The sequence below is a fragment of the Alligator mississippiensis genome, chromosome 2, assembly GCF_030867095.1.
Source record: "Alligator mississippiensis isolate rAllMis1 chromosome 2, rAllMis1, whole genome shotgun sequence".
Classification (NCBI taxonomy): Eukaryota; Metazoa; Chordata; order Crocodylia; family Alligatoridae; genus Alligator; species Alligator mississippiensis.
The window spans coordinates 96,229,192-96,249,206 of NC_081825.1; the positions used below are offsets into that span (position 1 = coordinate 96,229,192).

General features: G+C 43.4%; 1 protein-coding gene across 2 annotated transcripts in view; it reads left to right on the plus strand.

Annotated features, from left to right (window-relative positions):
* The first annotated feature begins 551 nt into the window (after positions 1–551).
* Positions 552–20,015, plus strand: part of FBXW7 (F-box and WD repeat domain containing 7) — a 279,170-nt gene continuing 259,706 nt past the window's right edge. For both annotated transcript variants that reach the window (XM_059721977.1, XM_019481498.2), the window contains exon 1: positions 552–893. The gene's annotated coding sequence lies outside the window, so the exon portion shown is untranslated. The remainder of the gene's footprint in view (positions 894–20,015) is intronic.

Genomic DNA, 20,015 nt, shown 5'->3' on the forward strand with positions numbered 1-20,015 from the left:
GCGTTTCCAAGAGCAGGTGAAGGGGGAGCCAAGGGCGGGAGTAGAAGGCAACCTCTTACAGCATTCTCCTGCCCACGAGCAGCGGTCCCGCTTGCCCCTCGCAAAGCCCGTCCTGCTGCCCCCTCCTTTCCCCTTCCCCCGCTCTGCGGCGCGCACCGCGACCCGGAGACCCCCGCCGCCCCGACCCCTGTAAAGACCCCCGGGGGGCGGGACAGGGCGCTAAGCCATTATGCCTGCCTCTAGGGAGCAGCCCTGCTCCGCGTCACGAGACGACTTGCCCCTCAGTCAATCACAGCGGCAACCCAGTGCCGTAGCAGCATTCAAAGCCCAAGCCCCGCCCACTGCTTCTACTCGGCGAGGGCGGGGCTCCGCTTCCTTCGTCACCGCCCCTTTGTCCCGGCCTGAACCAACCCCGCCGGCGGCGCTTCCCCCCTCCCTGACGTCATCGACCCGCGCCCCCGGCCGGGGGTGTGGCCTGTTGCCATAGTGACCAGCTGTCATCTCCGTGCGCCGCGGCTCCCTTCCCCCTCCCCCCCAGCAACCAGCTCTCCCTGCCGTCCCCACCCCCGCCGGAGCCTCCCCCCGGGGCTTGCCCCGCGCCGCGGCTCACCCATGCCAGAGCGCGGCGCGGCGGCGGTGCCTCGCCCGGCCGCCCCCGGGGCCCCGCGGGGCCCCTAGCAGCGCCCCGCGCCTCCGCCCGCCTCAGCGTGCATGAGCGGGGGCCGCGGCCCGGCCCCGCCGCCGCCTCCTCCTGCCCGGTCCGGCCCGGCGGCGGCTCCATGTGAAGGCCCCCCCCTCCCCGCCGGGGCACCCCGCGCCCCCGGCCCCGGCCCGGCGGGGGGAGGCTCCCGCGGCCCCGCCACGGCGAAGGAAGCAGCCGCGCGGCCCCTGACGTGAGTAAACGCCGGGCGCGGGGGAGCACGTGGGTGCGGCGGGGCCGTTGGGGGCAGCGCCCCGCCCCGCCGTCGGGGCCGGCTGTCCCGGGTCTTTGTCGAGGCAACAAAGAGCTGCCCCTTCGCAGCCAGCCGCGGGGCCGGCCCCCTCGTGGCCCGCGGGGCGGGGGAGTGCCAGCCCCCTCTTGGCTCGGCCCCTCTCAGGGAAAGACCCCTGTCCCCTGCCGGAGCCAGCGGTGGCTCTTCCATGGGTTGCCTGAGCTGGGGGTGCGGAGGTGGCCTGGGCTGGGGGGCTTCTGAAATCCTTTGAGGTCAAACCGGCTCCAGACGGGCAGTGCTTTCCTGCCTAGGAGCGTATGGGCAATGGGAAAGCCTGGCCCTCGGTGCTTTCTGCCTAGGAGCGTGTGGGCAATGCTTCTGTGCCGCCCTGATGCGGGGAGTTGAGTGTTGCCTTCGTAACTTTCCTTGTTTCTGGGAGGACCAAGGAACTTGAACTCAAATCATCGCCCCCTTCCCTGCTGATCCGAGCACCCATGGGGATAGGTGGCATCTTGCCATGCTTAATTTATGCATCTTCAGAAAAAGCAGCGTGGGTTAGTTCAGTCTGACAGTAACATTTCTCAATCAGGTGCTGCAGCACCTTGGGGCGCCTGGAGATCTTTACCAAGGTGCCACATGGTGCTAGCATGGCGAGGCGTGCACTCATGATGCACGTGATGGCTTCAGAGATTTCAAACAGGCATTCGGAGCATTACAAATGCTTTGCCCGTTCAGGCTTTCTGGGTTCTCAGCTTTAGTCTTTTTCTGTTGCCAGAAAACCAAGGGAAAGCTAAGAGCTGGCATTTTCTGAGAGGGGCTTCTAGTCTTACTGAGAGGTGCCTCAAGTTTTTAAAAAAGTTGAGGACAATTGCTGTAGCATCCTTGGCCAGCAGCTGTTGGCGAGTTACAGCAGTCAGGCGTTATCCCACCACACAGGCTCTGAATAATTTAAAATCTTTGCAGGTTGCGTTTTACATTTGAGCGTTTGGTTTGTGCGCGCTGGGTGTGTTGTAAGGTTGTGGCCAAATTAAGTGTGGTTCTAGCGCTTTGATTTACATGGTAGGCACTTCAGAAGTATTGGCTCTGATGTAGTGCGGGAGTTTGTATAATTTTCATTATGAGTATTTTTTCCATACAGAAATCTAGAAAAGTATGATAGCAAACTCTAGCTAGGTAATTTCCCCTTGCTTGATATTTTCAATGAATGGCATAGAAGGTCAACAGTTGACACACTTCTATCTAAATTCTGGTATCAGCTAGGAATATTTTAATTGAAAGACCTTGTTCCCTGTCTCCTGCCCGTATGTTTGCTGCATACATTTGGCAGCAGGTAGAGTCAGTTTCCCAAGTTTGTTTATAGCCATTTTTTCACTGGGAAGGAGTTGGAATCTAAATCCCATTGATTTCTTTTTTCTCCTTGGGTGGTTCTGTTTGTTTTCAGACTCTTATGATTTAAAGGGCAATAACGTATGCAGAGACAACCAGATTACACGTGTTAATTGCACGCCAAGCTTGTAGAACCAGACTTTGAAATAGATTGTATAACCTCCAAAGTGGTTAGGCAGGAAGAAGTAGAAAAGGTACCTGAAACTTTAAAAATCCTTTCAAGTCAATCAGCTTGAGACAGGCAGCGCTTTCTTGAACAGGAGTATGCGTACAACACTCCTGTGCATCCCATATGCAGTGCATTGAGTGTTGCCTTCATAACATTCCTTGCTTCTGTGAGCACTGAGGAACTTGAACTCACTTTACCACTCCAATTCCCTGCCATTCCTGGCATCCATAGGGATAGGTGGCATCTTGCCACATTTAATTTATATATGTTTAGAAAAAGCAGTGTGGGATATTTCAATCTGACCATAATATTTCACCGTTCTCTTAACACAGTAGCTTTTTGTCACATCTTGACTCCAAATTAAATGTATTTTTCCCTTCCTGTTGCTGTTCCCCTTCCATTTTGCAATAGCCACTGTTCTTTGTATACTAAAAAAGTTATGTTCCTACCTGTTAGAGCCATTTTTACAGTATTGTAGGTGTTCAGTATAGATCACCTTGTGAAAGCAATTCATATTTGCTGTTTAAAATGGAATAACGCTATTTTTTTATATTTGCATTACCCTCTTTGTTCTCAGTGTGACCAGTGAGTCTCATCTTATTCATTATTACATTGTTGTTGGGTAGAAACCCAAACTGAGAGAAAAATACTTAAACATCTTATAAAAAAAAATTGAGCTCCATTCATGGTAGCTATTACAAACTATTTCCTTCCTCCCCAAACTGAAAATAACTTGCATTTCTTCTTGGGTAGTCAAATTTTACATTACCCATGGCAGACACTCACTGTTTTTTTTGGGGGGGGATAGTGTTTACATGTTCATTCTTCTAAATAGAATGTCAGAAAATGTAGGGTACAGGAGGACTCCTTTTGGGCCTACCATCCTCTTTACACAGAGGGGCACTGTTGCCAGTCTGGCTTTATAAAAGAAACTTGAAATAACACATGACTTGTCTGAAGTATCTGGACTGTAATTAGTCTGATACTTGAGCTTGTTGACTCTTGCTCTTAAGACCATGCAACTCTGAACTGATTTTGCATATACACCATTAGCATACCTGATATCAAAACCAAATCCTTAAATATGTAACATTTTTTTCATATACCTCTATGTAGCAATATTTTAATAGAGTGAAGTGTTTCTGTTGAGAGTGAGTTCGTGGTCACAAAACATAACAAATGTTACATTTTAATAAATCTGTAAATAAATGTGTTACATGGTAGTAACTTTTTTCTTAAGGAACTTATGGAAGTGGGTAGATTGACCTGAACTGGAATCTCCTGTTCATTCACAAACCAATAAATTATAGGCAGTGACAGTGCAAACCTCTACATTATACTTTGCATGAATGCTGATATTTTAAAAGTGAAAAGGTGGTTGAGTCTCCATACTTACTCAGTTCTAGGTCTCTCTGACACTGCCACCTAGAAAATAGGTGTGTGTTTGTTCACTAGGAAGTGGAATAAAGCCACTAAATGTTCACAGTGTGTAGCTAGTGGGCAGGAAATTTATATTGTTACATGAAAAAATTAGCATAGTGCTTTTCTGGTCACTTTAATACCATGTCTTTCTTGTTCTTGATGGTCCTGTAAATGCGCTAACTGCAAGAGTTGATTATCGACTTCAGAAATAAGCACCTACTTCTTCCTTTGAAAGTTCTGCTGTCCAGATATTTGAGATAAAAGCTCTTTTGGCTTTAATAATTTACTAGCGTAAGCATGTCATCTGAAGAAACGTGAGGTCTTTTTAAAGGGTAAAAAGAATGAAAGAATTTACTAAATGACTTTTTGATTCATCTCCTCAGGGTAGTTTCATTCTTTGCATTGAATAAATTGGGGATCTGTTGGAAAAATAGCCAGTGATTCAGCTCTAACACAGTTCAAATATGCAAGGGGTATTTGTGCAAGCAGCCTTTATTTTTACATTCCTAACTTTGGAGTGTTTGACTGTGCAACCTCTGTGATGTTCTTTTAAGAGATTTTGAGTGTAATTTCCTAAGTGTTGAGAAGGCAAAGTAAAACAATGAATTCCATCCTGTGGCACCCTGTTGACACTTGATTCATCACAAAGGTTAGAACCTTTAGTTTTACCATAGACAGTTTTGCCACCTGAGCTAATGGAACAACTTTTATAGAGGAGGATGACTTATTGCAGTGTGACCTGGCACTGGAGAGTAATGAGATATGAGACTATACTTTGCCAAGAAATTTCAGATAATTGCTGACAGCATAAGAATGGCGACACTAAGGAATCGTGTGTTATGTTCTAGGTTCTGGAAGGGCTGGTACTTTAGTTATCACAGACTCTTATTCTTTCTGGTCCTTTTTCCTTCCCAATCCCATTCTTTTTTACCTAACCAGTATGATTTCTCCACTTCGACTTCTCATTCTACTCTCTTTGTTCAGGAATGCCTAATATAATTTCTCCTTACCTTGCTATCCAGCACTTACTCTCCTGTCCCTAGTTATTATCAGTTTCCTGTATAGCAGTGCATCTGTTTTTTTTTTTAAATGTATTTATTTTTTACCATCCTGGTTTTCAGTCACTCCCTCTTCCTCTCTCGGCTGGCTTCCAATCCTAATAATTCCAATTTTGTTTTCCTCCTGAATATCCCAGTTTTTTAGCCTAGTTCATCTAAGTTCTCCTTGCCTGCTGGTTCCACTTAGGATTTTTCTCCCCCTGTATGCTTCATACATGCCCTGCCAGTGGCTCAGTTTCATCTCCTTGCCCAGCCAGTCCCAGTTGCATCAGAGCTTTACTCAGTCTCTCTTTTTACCTCCTAACTCCTACCTCTGCAGCCCCAAATTCTAGTTAATTTTTCTTTTTCCCCTGTTGTCTCCAGTCCCACTTTCTGCCCTCTCAACAAGCTACTTGTTCCAACCTGCTTAATCTCTCACCTTCTTAATTTTTCAGCTCCAGATGAGTATTTCTCCTCTACCTCAGAACAGAATCGCTGAGAAGCATGAGAACTTTGTTATTCATAGTGCAGTTTTGTGGACCTGGCATACGTGCTGGCACACGGAGCTGCAATTGTGAGGGGAAAGTTCTTGTCAGGCCTGGCTGGAGTACACCCAGCGTGGATGGGATCTTTGGAAATGTTTTTTCTGTTAAGCTGTAGAAAGGCTTTGCTGAGAATACGTGAATTCTTATCCCACCCTCCCCCAAGGTTTATAACCTGAACTAATTTGTGAATGTTTTTGCAGGGATAGTGCAAGAGAGACCCTTGCAGCAAATTCTTGAACAAATTTTGAAATCCCTGTTTCAAGGCATGTAGGTTTTAGAACTGCTATTAAAAACAACTATCCAGATTTTGTAACCTGGGTAAGCCAAAATTTTTCCCCTAACCTCATTCTTGGAAATAGCTGAACCATTTTGACTGAAATGAGAGGAAGAAAATACTTGCTCTGAGGTGGACATTCAGGATGGAAAATCAGTGAAAATGGTTATCTATCTTCCAGTATCCAGTAAAATTTGAATGCTCTGTTTCCAGCTCTGTCTTCTGAAGGCATTGTATAGATTTCCTTTGAGCTCAAGATTTCTTTTGATGCCAAGGACCGTGAGTTCAGATGGAGTAGTGGTTTTGTGAAAAGTGTTCTGCCACTATGGTAAGTTTCTGAAGGGGTTTGTGCATGAGCATAGTGGTTGTCTGGTTTCAACCATATAGTTTTCATGTGGGCATTTGGTTTTCTGTATGAGGTGTGGCATATATTCTGATAGGGATGTATAGGATCCATGCATTCTGACAATTCAGTTGTGGTATCTGTTGATTTTGGTGAAGGTGGAAATATGTTGTCAAGTTTTACATCTGTAGGTTTGGCAAGATCTTGTTTCATCTGCTCTGTGTTGGAGATGTGTCTCAGCAGAATTTATCTGCTGTCCCTTTAAACCTCTACCTAGTGTGGACGAGTAAGAAATTTTAAACGTTTAACGTTCTGCCAAGTTTGGGTTCATTTTTATAGGAACAGCAAAATACAATCCCAGATTTCACCCTTCAGGTGAATTAAGTCCACACTCCAAAGCATCAGAGCTTCTCAGTGAAATGATTGCATGTTGATTTCAACATGAGCACCCTTATCTTTTTACATAACCTCTCCCTCAGTCAGCAGAGCCACCTGGCATTGAATAGTTCAATCTGAGTTATTTAAGCTTGGCAGAGATTTTAAGTAATTAAAAATAGGGTCTTTCAGTGCAAAGGGTTATCCTGCCTTAGCTAGAGATGTTGGCTACCAGTTCTATCTAGGTGACCTGTACCTGTCACGCTAAACCTTGCAATCATGTTCATTTGATTTAAATGTATTTCATAATTTTTATCACCCAAAGGTACATTGACATGCCAATTATAAGATACTCCTTAAATTGAGTAACCTTAATAAACTATATTATAGACTCATTAAATGAAATAGTTTCATATAAGTAAAAATAGTTGAGTACAGGAAAGGTAGACTACAAGAGGACTCCTTTTAGGCTTATCATCCTCATTACACAGAAGGGCACTGTTGTCAGTTTGGCAACAATGTATATATCCATATTTGTAGCATACCCTATGTCTCTGGGTTAGTGAAGGGGGGTGTATCTACACTGGGTTCCTAGTATGTCTTCAGGGATGCCCTTGTGAATGTGCTTTCTGTCTGCATATAGCAAACCCAAAAATATGGCATGTGGCGAGGCCACATCTGAGGCATCCTTCTGCAGCCACTCTCAAGACCTGTCTCTGTTGAGGTTGACACTGGCCAGTAGTGATGCCTTGAGAGTGGATTAATTGCCTTGTTTCTAGGTTTGGCACATGCTTGTAGGAGTGGGTGGTTGGGTTGTGCCCTTGAGCATCCTGGTGCAGCACAGGCATGAGGTCCATTGTGGAATTTCTTAAATGCATGGGATGTCTCTTGAGTATTGGACTTGTATTTCTGATTTTGATGAGATACTACAGTACTTGAATACTCTTGTGTTAGGTTACCAGTACCCTGTCTCTGATTGTCAGTAACAGTGTGGGGTCTGTCATGGACAGATATGGGGCAACCTGCTCTTAATAATGTTACAGGTTAGCTTGTTTTGTAACAGATGTGGTATAGTTGAGATTGAGTGGCACTGTGTTCAAACTTATTTAAATCTAAGTGCTTATTTGAAGAGTCTTAAGTATTTAAGTGTCTCGCAAGAATGTAAAGTGGGGATAGTTCCCAAATCTGGGGTTGTTTCCCAAAATATGGTCACCTTTTAAAAGGCATTTTGCAAAATTACCCATTTCTGATAAGTTTTGCACTCACTTGGGATTTAAACAGTGATTCTAATTTTACCACCTGATCTTAGTAGCTGCATGTTATTTCAGGTTGTATATGGCACCTACTGCCCCTTTTGGGAAGATAGGTTTAAAAAATCATTCGCCATAGATCTTCAGAATGGCTCATAACAAAACTGCTGATCCAAAGAGATTTTGAAGTGCTTCAGTGTTATCTTATTATGCATATGATACATGTACAGCAAAGCTAGAGGAAATGAAAGAATTTCTAAGCTGTTGTCTATCTTCAAACACCATAATACTGTGGTGTGTTGTGGTCATTGAACCTCTGCTACGCCATGCACTGGGAGAATGTGTGTGTATGTTCATTATTTACTGCATTTTGGAAATTTTGTCCTGAGGCCAGTGTACAAGTAGCTAGTGTAAGAATGGTATTCTTAAATGCTCTGAAAACCAAATTTTACTTTAGAAAAAAATCTGTACTAATTAATTATCAAAAATCAGGATCAGTTTAGAGTAAAAATGATTTAACTCTAGGATACAGAGTAGCATAATTATGCGACTTTCTTCCCCCTTGATTCCTTAGCAGTGCTGTGCCTGAAGCACCTTGTATGTATCTGTCTGTGAGAGGTGCTTATTTGGCTCTCATTACTGTAGTATATGAGCATTTCACCATTTTTAACATTTATCTTGGCCATACCTCCTCAACACAATACTGTTATCTCCACATACGATGTCACAGGGATAACGGAGACCTGGTGGGACTCCACCCATGACTGGACCACGGGTATAGATGGCTATACCCTGTACAGGAGGGATCGTGTAGAGAAAAGGGGCGGGGGTGTAGCTCTCTGTGTAAAAGAAAGCTACGCGTCCCTGCAAGCCGATATTGGCGACCAGGGTGGACGGCTGGAGACCCTCTGGGTTAAAATCCGTGGGGAACACGGCACAGGGGACACAATGGTGGGAGTCTATTACAGACCTCCCACCCAAAGTCCTGAGCTTGACCAGGAGTTTGCCCAGGAACTGGCTGAGGCAGCTTGCTCCAGGACCATGGTTGTCATGGGTGACTTCAATTACCCGGACATCTCGTGGGAGGATCGCTCAGCAAAATCTGAGCGGTCGCAGAGCTTCCTCTCGTGCGTGGATGACCTCTACCTGACTCAAGAAGTCTATGGGCCAACGAGAGGCAAAGCGCTGCTCGACCTGGTACTGGCTACTGGGGATGACCTAGTCAGCGACCTAGTGATCGATGGGAAGCCGGGTGACAGCGACCACGAGCTGATCACCTTCACCATCCGCCGAAAAGCTGGCAAGTCGGTCAGCAACACGCAAGTCCTTGACTTCAGGAAAGCTGACTTTGACAAGCTCATGAGGCTTGTCAGTGAGTCCCTAAGGGACCGTGACCACAGGGAGAGGGGAGTTCAAGAAGAGTGGTTGCTCCTCAAGGTAGTGATCCTCAATGCACAAACTAAGTCTGTTCCATCTCGGAGGAAAGGCAGCAAGAGGGCACAGCAGCCCCCCTGGCTCTCCAGGGACCTAGCAGACCTCCTGAGGCTAAAAAGAAAGGCCTACAAAGGATGGAGGATGGGAGTCACCTCCAAGGAGGATTATTCTGCACTGGTCCGGTCCTGTAGGGAGCAGACCAGGAAAGCCAAGGCTGCAACTGAACTCCAGCTAGCTTTGAGCATCAAGGACAATAAAAAGTTCTTTTTCAGATATGTGGGGAGCCGGAGGAAAAGCAGGGGCAACATTGGACCCCTTCTGAACCAGATGGGGCAACTGACAACTGATGCCCAGGAAAAAGCCAACCTATTAAATAGGTACTTTGCGTCAGTCTTTCATCAGCCCCATGGGACGCCCATGCCCGCTACAGGGCCGGGAAGTCCGGGTGAGGGTGATCCCCTGCCCTCCATTAATGCTGACTTTCTGAAGGAACATCTTGAGAAGCTGGATACCTTCAAGTCAGCCGGCCCTGACAATCTTCACCCCAGGTTACTCAAGGAGCTGGTGAGCATCATAGCCCAGCCTCTAGCGCGGATCTTTGAAAACTCTTGGCGCTCTGGTGTAGTGCCCGAAGACTGGAAGAAGCCCAATGTGGTGCCTATCTTCAAGAAAGGGAGGAAAGTGGATCCGGCTAACTATAGGCCCATCAGCCTGACTTCTATCCCGGGAAAGATCTTAGAAAAGTTTATTAAAGCGGCCATCCTTAATGGACTGGCCGACGTCAACATCTTAAGGGATAGCTAGCACGGGTTTGTTGCGGGTAGGTCTTGCTTGACCAATCTCATTTCCTTCTACGACCAGGTGACCTATCACCTGGACAAGGGAGAAGAGATTGATAACATATATCTTGACTTCAAAAAAGCCTTCGATCTGGTGTCCCATGATTGCCTCTTGGAGAAACTGGCCAATTGTTGCGTTGGGTCCTCCACGATCCACTGGCTGGAAAATTGGCTCCGGGGTCGGGACCAGAGGGTAGTAATTGATGGAAGTCACTCATCATGGTGTCCTGTGACCAGTGGGGTCCCCCAAGGTTCTGTCCTTGGACCCATACTGTTCAACATCTTCATTAATGATGTGGACACTGGAGTCAGAAGCGGACTGGCCAAGTTTGCAGGTGACACCAAACTTTGGGGCAAAGCATCCACACCAGAAGACAGGCGGGTGATGCAGGCTGACCTGGACAGGCTCAGTAAGTGGGCGGACAAGAATCTGATGGTGTTCAACGCCAATAAATGCAAGGTTCTCCACCTTGGGGGAAAAAAACCCACAGCATCCTTATAGGCTCGGCAGTGCTATGTTGGCTAGCACTATGGAAGAAAGAGACTTGGGGGTCATCACTGACCACAAGATGAACATGAGCCTGCAGTGCGATGCGGCGGCTAGTAAAGCAACCAAAACGCTGGCTTGCATCCATAGATGCTTCTCAAGCAAATCCCGGGACGTCATTCTCCCCCTGTACTCGGCCTTAGTGAGGCCGCAGCTGGAGTACCGAGTCCAGTTTTGGGCTCCACAATTCAAAAAGGATGTGGAGAAGCTTGAGAGAGTCCAGAGAAGAGCCACGCGCATGATCAGAGGTCAGGGAAGCAGACCCTACGATGACAGGCTGAGAGCCCTGGGGCTCTTTAGCCTGGAAAAGCGCAGGCTCAGGGGTGATCTGATGGCCACCTACAAGTTTATCAGGGGTGACCACCAGTATCTGGGGGAACGTTTGTTCACCAGAGCGCCCCAAGGGATGACGAGGTCGAATGGTCACAAACTACTTCAAGATCGTTTCAGGCTGGACATAAGGAAGAATTTCTTTACTGTCCGAGCCCCCAAGGTCTGGAACAGCCTGCCACCAGAGGTGGTTCAAGCACCTTCATTGAACAACTTCAAGATGAAACTGGATGCTTATCTTGCTGGGGTCCTATGACCCCAGCTGACTTCCTGCCCTTTGGGCAGGGGGCTGGACTCGATGATCTTCCGAGGTCCCTTCCAGCCCTAATGTCTATGAAATTTATGAAATCTATGAAATCTCCATTATTTTCATGGGGATAATGGAAGAAAACAAGGGACTTGCCTAAGATCACAGTCTGTAATGGAAAAGGAAACCAAATCTAATTCTCCTATGTCCTTGATAGTAACCACTGATCTTTCTCATCTTTCATCCTACTATGTTTGTTCCAGTCCAGGCTGTTTTGGATGGGCAAAGTTAGAGGAGATGATGTAGGGTTAATAAAAGAACGAGCATACTGCCATGATGTTGTGTCCGGGGTAATCATTATAGAGGAGGAATGCACAATAAAGGTGGAGAGCTGAACTGTTGCACATGGGAATCAAAACTGTGCATGCATTAAAAAACAAACAAACAAGGAAATCAAATGCTCCAAAATGTTGTTGAAATGTTGAATTAAGTTTGCAGAATAGTTTGCAGAATAGTGGCCCTAGATGGTGAGGACTAATTAATGGCTGCATACACATTCAAAAAATCTGGGAGAATTTTCCCAGGTTTTTTCTCCTGGTAGAAAAACTTACCTGGAGGTGCATGAGCAGACATTTAAGTGAAGATCCCCTGAAGAGAAGAGAGTTTGCAGTGCTGAAACTGCAGAGCTTGAGGGGCGGCAGCTGTGCGCACTTCTCTGTGTACTTTGCAGACTCATTCTGTCTTGAGGCAGACTGAGGGTCAGCATGGAAAGGGCAGTCCTGATTGGCTGCCCTAGACTGCCTGTGTCTCCCTGTAGCACAATCTGGGGATTGTGAAGGGGGCATGTTCTGTTCCCTGCTTGTTTGGAGCAGCAGAGCCTGGTGAGTGATGCTGTCTCCCAAGGGGTGGGAGCAAAGCACACGGGGATGCTGGAGGACTTTACTGTGACTTCTCTCAGAAGAGAACATGTACAGACATTCACTTTCCCAGGAGAAACTCCCCTGGGAGTGATTTAACCCTGGTTATTTTCAAGTAATTTTTTTTTTCTGGAGTGGCCCTTTTTGCTCTGCAAGAAAAATCATGAACTTTTGTACACTTGTGATCTCTCCTGGGAGAGCAGTAACTCTTGCAGGAGAAACTGAACATCTGTACATGGCCTAAGCTTCTGAAAATGAATAAATATAAAGTCACCCGTGCAGTCAGCTTGCACTCCACCCTTGTTGAATGACACCCCATCATGCTCATAACACACATACTGGCACACTGCTCATGGACAGTACTAAATTCTATGGGACAGAGCATGTGAACGTTGTAGGGTAAAGTCTAAATGCTTTGTCTTGCTATGGCAAAACTTCAGGTTTAGGCCTGACGTAGGAGATAGGATATGTACACTCACACTGAACTTAGTTCTTACAAATCAACCCTGGATTTACTTTTAAAATGTTACTGCCCCCCTCTCTACCCTCGTCTTGAGGATTCCTTCTGAGAATTGTACTAATTTGTTCCTCATCAAGTTCTAGAGATGTTTGTCATGTATGCCATCACACTGGCTATCTACATGACAAAATTATACCATTTGGTATCTCTCCAGATACATCCTACAACATTTCATACTGAAATAAGGTGTGCTTATTCCCAGAGTGTACCCTTGTACCTCTTCCCATGACAGCCACAGCTTTGCCAAGTTAAGCCCTCCATTCTATTACAACTACACTTAATGCAGTGGATAGACAGAGAAGTGCTAGAGGTCACATCTGTAGAACACAACTGAAGCATCTGCCCAAAAACCATCAGATTTCTTGGTGAATTAAAAGTCTTCCAAGTCTCTTAAGTGTCTTAAAGTCTACAATTAAAGTCTTACAGCCTTGTTAACTTAACCTGTGTACTTTTATTACCAATTTTTCCCTGTAGCTATTGCCAACTCCTGGAGAACAGAGTTAACATTGTATTGTGAAGCTGGCATGTGCCTCAACTTCACATATCTTGGTTTCAGAGACTAGGTAGTCACTCTCCACGTTTTGGAAAAGAATGAGGCTCCATCGGATTATCTCTTATCAATTTGGGTTTTTTTCAGCCTTTAATATTACTTCTGAAGTATTCTTAAAGACCCTCTACAACTCCAGAAGTATTTGCTATCCATAAAAATTGCCTTTTTAATCCATTTAAAAATTCTGTGAAGACAGCACTGAAGCCAAAAGCTTGTTGTTATGAATTTTGTAGTCTAAATGTGTGCTTCATGGAAAAAACTATCTGGCACTGGTCTTGAGTTTACCACCCTCCAACCCTCTTGCTTTTAGGTGATGTCTTGTAAATACAAGTTCCTGTTTCACCTTCTTTATACCATTCACTATTGGGAATACTTTTATTATGTCTTCTTTCTAAGGTTAACTGACCTAATCTTTTTCAATATTATTTTTGCTTGAGGCCTTATGGCTTCTCCCTGTTTAAAATGTTGTTTAAACATTTTTTTTTCTAAATCCGTTTCAGATTTGTATCTCTAGTTGTTCTTCAGTTCTGAATCCTCCCTATTTTTGCCACAAACCTTTTTAGGATAATAAATGAATACACAGTTCCATGTAAGGACTTAATGTCATGTTATAACTTACTGGTTCTGACTTGGAATTTAAAACGACCTCCCCAATAATTAGATTCTGTATATGGAAAAGTTATTAATTTTTTTAAAATTTCCCAGTGTAAAATCTAATTATGGGAGAGTGGTCTTAAATTTGTTTCCATTCTCCATTGCTGCAGCTGCATGGGGCTGAGGGCAGGCATCCCCCCTACCTTCAGCCTCCCCGCACCACTTCTGCAGCCTGCTTGCTCCCTCCCCTGCCTGTACCCCACAGCCTCTGCCCCTCCCCCACTCCCAGCTCTCCCCAGCCTCTGTCCCTTTCCCTGCCCATGCCCCTTACTGTCAGACATGGCTTCAGTTGGGTCACAGAGCCCATGGAAGCATCCCAGAGCTGGAGCTGTGCTGCTGCTAATAGACCAGGCAGGGGGCAGAGCTTGCACGTGCTCTGTGCCCTGGGAGGGAATTCGCTCAGAGCTGGTGCCATGCCTGAAAACAAGTGGAGGAGGAGGTTGCAGAGGTCAGGCAGGGGGTGACAGGTGCCTGCTGAGAGTCTGACTCTGTCCAGACCTGGGCTCATGGCTGGAGGTAGAGCTGCAGGAGCTGCCTGCCCCCACCTTCACCTTGTACTCAAATCCAAGATGGGCCTTTTTTTGCTATGCTGACTGTGAGGAAAAAGCCTCTTGGATCCATCTTGGATTCAACTAAATATGGTAATATACCTCAACTTGTTCTCTGTGCTTCCTAACTTATCACTGCACCCAGAGATGAGCTCATGACTGAATTTTCTGAAGTGATGTAAATCATCTTTTTTGGAGTGCTTTCATCTTTGTGTTTTACATTCAGTACGAGTCATCATAGGTATGGCTACTTTTAAAATTATTTTCCTACATATGCATGGTCCTAGTCAACATTCAGTTTTGTCTGCCATTGGGTTGACCAGTCATGTAGCTCAGTGACTCTGAACCAGAGAGCTGGGGCACCCTGGGGTGTGGCCACCTTGGGGTGTGAGTTAAGCAGAAGCTCATGCTCTTTCCTACCTGGTTCCTCTGCAAGGAGGCAAGCACTGTCATAAATAAACTGAAATGGGTTGCTGCTCAGTTCAGAAAAGTTATGGAGAACTGCCCCGAGTCTAAAAAAGTCTGAGAATCACTATTGAAGCTTGCTGGAGCTGAAGTTCCACATGACGTTCTGTTATTTTAAGTAACTTAAATAATATTGACATCTGCAAATTTTTTCACTTCACTGTTTACCATTTTTTTTTCCAGACTATTAAAAGAAATCTAATTCTAATATGAAATTCCATAGCACATTTCTGTTAATTTTATACCATAATGAAAATTGCATAATTTATTTCTACTGCTTTTGTGCTTCATAATTGGCCTCTGACCCAAACAAGATTTTTTCTCTAATGGAAGATTAGTTTTCTTTAATAACCTCTTGTAAGAGACTCTGGTAGTGGTTTTTTAAAAGTCCAGATTGGGTCAAGCATTGTTCTTTCTTCCATTATATTATGTTGATTGGAGAAGCACAAATGTCAGTAGCGAAAGCTGTGGTGGTTTAGACCTCCTTCATCTTAAGCACTTTTAGTAGTTTTGTCCTATATTGATTCAACTGACTTACCAGTTACAGATGGAAGGCTTGCTCGTCTGTAATAGCCTGGATCATCTTTAATGCTCTTCTTAAATACAGTGCCTGCTGCCTCCTTGTTTTGATGAGATGGAAGTTGAGTGGCAATTAGAATAAATTAAAATACTTCCAACCTCATAGTGGGGGTTTTACTCAGCAACTAATTTTTTTCTAGGATGCTGTTTCTTAACCAATGTCTGCTCTCAGTTTGCAAAATTTATAACTGCAGGTTTTGCATATTCTTCAGAGTGAGGTTTAGGAAAACATTATCTTAACTCTGTTTTTGCCTTAAATGTTTATTTGGTGGTGTGACAGGTTTGTCAAAGAGCAGCATAACCTTTCTGGTTTGGGAATATAGAAACATATGTACAAACATCAAGATCACAAGTTGAGCTGTTACTGAGTGACAGAGTGAGAGGGGGCGAGAATATTTGTCTATCCATTTAATAAGCTACCATGGCATCTCCTTTTTGGAGTTCATTTAGATTTTTTTGCTTTCCTGCAGTTTGTTTATTTCTGCAAACACTTTATATTAAAGAATGATTTTTAAATGGTTTACTCTTATTTTTTTAATTATTAGTGATGTTAACACAAAGCTCAGTCTATTGTATGAAGACTCCACCTGTTCATTAAAACTCCAGGCCTCTAGACAGAAGGTCAGACTGGGTAAATGCATATAATAATCTCTTCTTTCTTCGGCAGTGTATGGGTTATGGTTTCTTTTGTGACATGCAGGTTTGTGCGTTTTTTCTTTTTCTTTTCATTGCTGTCTCTATCATCAAGGCTTCTTTGGCCATGTATTTGCTTTCTGATCTGGTAGCATTTCAGAGCTCTACCCTCCAGCTCTCTAGAATCACATTCAACCCACAGACTTTTCCCCTCCAGAAAGTTAATGCCCCTTGGGTGGCATTATAACCCTTCTACCTTTCAGGAAAGAGAGAGGCAGGGCTGCTTTCCCTGTCCAGGTGGAGGGAAGAGTAGCAGCCAAAATAGCTTTAGCAGTAGACTTATGCTGCTTTCCAAGAATGGCAGGTACGTTAAAGGGGTAGCTTGTAAAGAAGGTATGGATATCGAGTCAGGTGGTACAGGCAGGAAGGCTTGAAAGTTCTCTAGTAAAACTCGGTAAAAGTGTTTGACCAAAACCTCTTATAGTTACTGCCCTCCTCCCCTCCACCCCGCCCCAAAAAAAACCCAACAGCAGCAAACCCCCCCCCCCAAAAAAATCAGCAACAAAGCAAAACAAAACAGAATTAGCAGAAAGGGATTTGAGCTCATGTTCATTTTGACAAATTGTTAGTTTTTGGGAACTTTCTAAAATAACTGTTTAGGAAATCAGGGTTTAATTGAAATATTTTAGGTTGAAACACAATGTTTTTGAAATTGTTTAAAACCTAAACAAAACATTTGGGATTGAATAAAATGTTCTTGAAACTAGTTTACGCTAGTCTGTTGATTTGCAGTTGGCAGTTGTAGTGCTGAGGCATTTTAAAAGCCTGTTCCCTTGATATTTTTGCATAGCCAATAATTAGTTCTTAATTTAGATTTTTCATCCATAGATATGATGGGTTTTTTTCATACTTACTTCACATGTAGGGCAGTTAAGGATATTTGTATTGCTCACTTGTGATGATACATAGTGGCAGGCTGAGAAAAGCTAGTCCTAATAGCACCATTAGTTTCAGTTGAGGAGGAATCAAAGTGAGACTGAGGATTTTTACTATGCAGTGTAGGTAATGCTATTGTTTTATTTATTTTGATTTATGCTTATTAGTTTTTGCCATTCCCCCAAAACTAATCATTTGCATATTTTTTTCCTCTTAAAACTATATTTAAGAACTATATTCCATAAGCTACATCCTGATATAAAGTTGTGAAGGTAAGAGAGTGGAAAACTTAAAGCAGTTTAAAAATCATGACTTAAAACACCAGTGATGTCTTAATTTAATCATTTTGAGGATTTATAAAACCAACTTGAAGACCTTTTGGTGTTGCAAAGTTATTTCAAATTATGGCAATCTCTAATTAATAAATGGTTGAGTTTTTTGTTTTTTAATGTCCTTATTGTTAGGATATTATACTCATATTTTGCAAAACTAGCACAGGCGAAAAAAATGCCCGGATGTTGAAAGGTAGGTTTAAAATTGGTGGTTTTCAAAAGCTCCACAATGAATGAAGAACACAAGCCTGTCTACTGTCATGAAACTTTGATTCCTGCTAGAGGACTATGCATCCAGAATGGGAGAGAGGAGAGCAAAGCCATTTAACTTTTCTTAGCACAAAGGTAGAATGATTCTATGCCTTCTTTCTCTGGTAATTTATTACATTCTTCTTCATTTTCTCCAGTGTCTTTTGCATCGAAGTGGATGCTTTAGAGAACAGTGTTTTTCAACCTTTTTTTTCATTTGTGGACCCCTAAAATGTTTTGAATGGAGGTGTGGATCCCTTTGAACTGTAAATGTGGGTATTCACATACTCTTGACTGATCACGGTTATCTTTTGTGGACCTCTTAGACATACTCTATGGACCCCCCAGAGGTCTGTGGACCATAGCTTGAAAACCACTGCTTTAGAAGAAGGTTGAAATGTTATGGGTAAAAAACAAACAAATGAAAAAAGTAGACAGCCTTATCTTTATGTTGTTCCAAACTTAAAGATAACATACCTCTTCTTATTGCTAATTTAAACAGTTCATTGAGCAGTGGCTATAAGAACAGTGAGGCTGCAGGGTCCTGTCTCCCTTACAGCTGAAAAGTGATAGTTGGTATAACAAAAATATTTCCCTGTCTCTCTGGGCTGCTAAACAAAATACACTTGATTGAGAAGCTTCATGGCATTCATTGGTCGATAGTAGTTAAGAAATGTGAGAGAGGAAGTCATTCATATTGAAAGTAAGAAGACCTATTAATTATAAACCTGATCTATGTGGAGAGAATAGCATTTGTGATGTGCTGTCTTTGTCTATTTTTATAGTTATTTCTGCTATTTGTTGTCTGAAGTATGGCTGGTAAGTCAAATTAGTGACAATAAGCAGAAAGCATTTCCCCATGTTTCTTAATTCCACAGCTTTCTTAGGAAGGGGGCAATTTAAAATGAAGGAATACTTTCTACCTAAATTTATTCAAGGGGTTTCCTGCTGTTTCTGTGCTGTATTTGAGGATGGATGGAACCTGAGGAGATACTAACTGAAGCTGCACCGTATTTAGAACAGATATATCTGAAAGGATGTGACTTAGTGTCTAGAGTTATTTTAGCTTACGGGGAGACATTTGATCTCATCATTTGAAGAACTGACTTCCACTTAAAATTATTATGCTTTTAGTCCCCATTCAAATATCTCATTAGTCACTTTGGCTGTTGGAGAATGTCTTTCGACTACAAAACAGCTCTAATGCAGTCAACATGGTAGGTGAACTATTAAAAGGCTTCAGTCTTTTGAAGTATTCCTTTTTAGGGAAAACATACTATCCGGTATATCTTAAGAGATGGTAATGCAGAAGAGTTTGCTATCACTCTGTTGGATAGTAGGTTTTCTTATTTTAATAAGGGCTAATAAGTGATTCAGAGAAGTTAAGATTTCCTGCTGTGCTGCTGTCCACTAATCTTCAATATCTTTGCCTTTTTGGATGAACTGTCTGTTCTTATAAGATAAACATTGATCTGATTTATTCTTTTACACTTGATATGATGTCAAATCCCAATTAAAATTACTGTAACTTTTTTCTTGCTACTTTGCCTTAGATGCAGTGCAGTACTAAATGTTGAACACTAGCTTTCCTTGCTTAGATGTCCACAATAAGATGTAAATAACTAGGTACATCAGACAAAAGATGACCAACAAAAATAATAGTAAAAAATGAAGCTGATGTAAAATAGTCTGTGTCTACTGTAGAAACGAATGGCTGGTACTGCTGCAAATATCATTAGTGGACTACACATGCACACCAAAACATTTTTTACGATTTACCTTGTTTGTAAACTAGTGTTCTATATTACCACTGGAGGTGCGTTGTGTTGTAGGTATCTTCTCAAGAAGTAGGTTCCCAAAGATAGTAACCAGTGGGAGATTTTGAATAATCTTTTGGAAGCCCAAGCGGATTTTTGGAGAAGGAATCAAACTCCTATTTCCCTCTTTTCAGTGGTAGAGGCAGTAGAAACTTTTAATTAGGGAGGCAGCCTCATTTTGTTGCTTAAGAGAGTTTGTCTCAGCTTTGTATTGTCAGATCAACAAGAATGAGATCTCTACTAGTTACAGAAAAACAGTATCACCAAAATTAGTGAGAATTACCATTCTCCTGTTGTAGCTGGTTATCCTAGATAGTTAATTCCACTGAGCACAGTTTAAAGTTAGGACAAGTGGTTACTGTTGTAGTGGATTACGAGTAAATTGAGTCTGGATGCAGCCTAATGAAAAGACAGTTCCTGGCTTTGCCATAGTTTCATTTGCTGTGTTGTGTGCCAAATGGGTGCTGGTATTGTCTGGTAGGAGGCTTTCAACCCTAGTAAAATCTTTGATCCAAATTTAGTGGGTTTCTGAGTTGTGTCCTTGCTTGCTTTTTTGGTCTGTTGAACCGTCCTTAATTCAATTCAAGCTGCCAAATGCAAATATTTTTCAATAAAATCATCACACACGTCTTGAGCAATACGATAAAGATCTCTCGAGTTCTTTGGTTTTGATGGTGCTTGCATT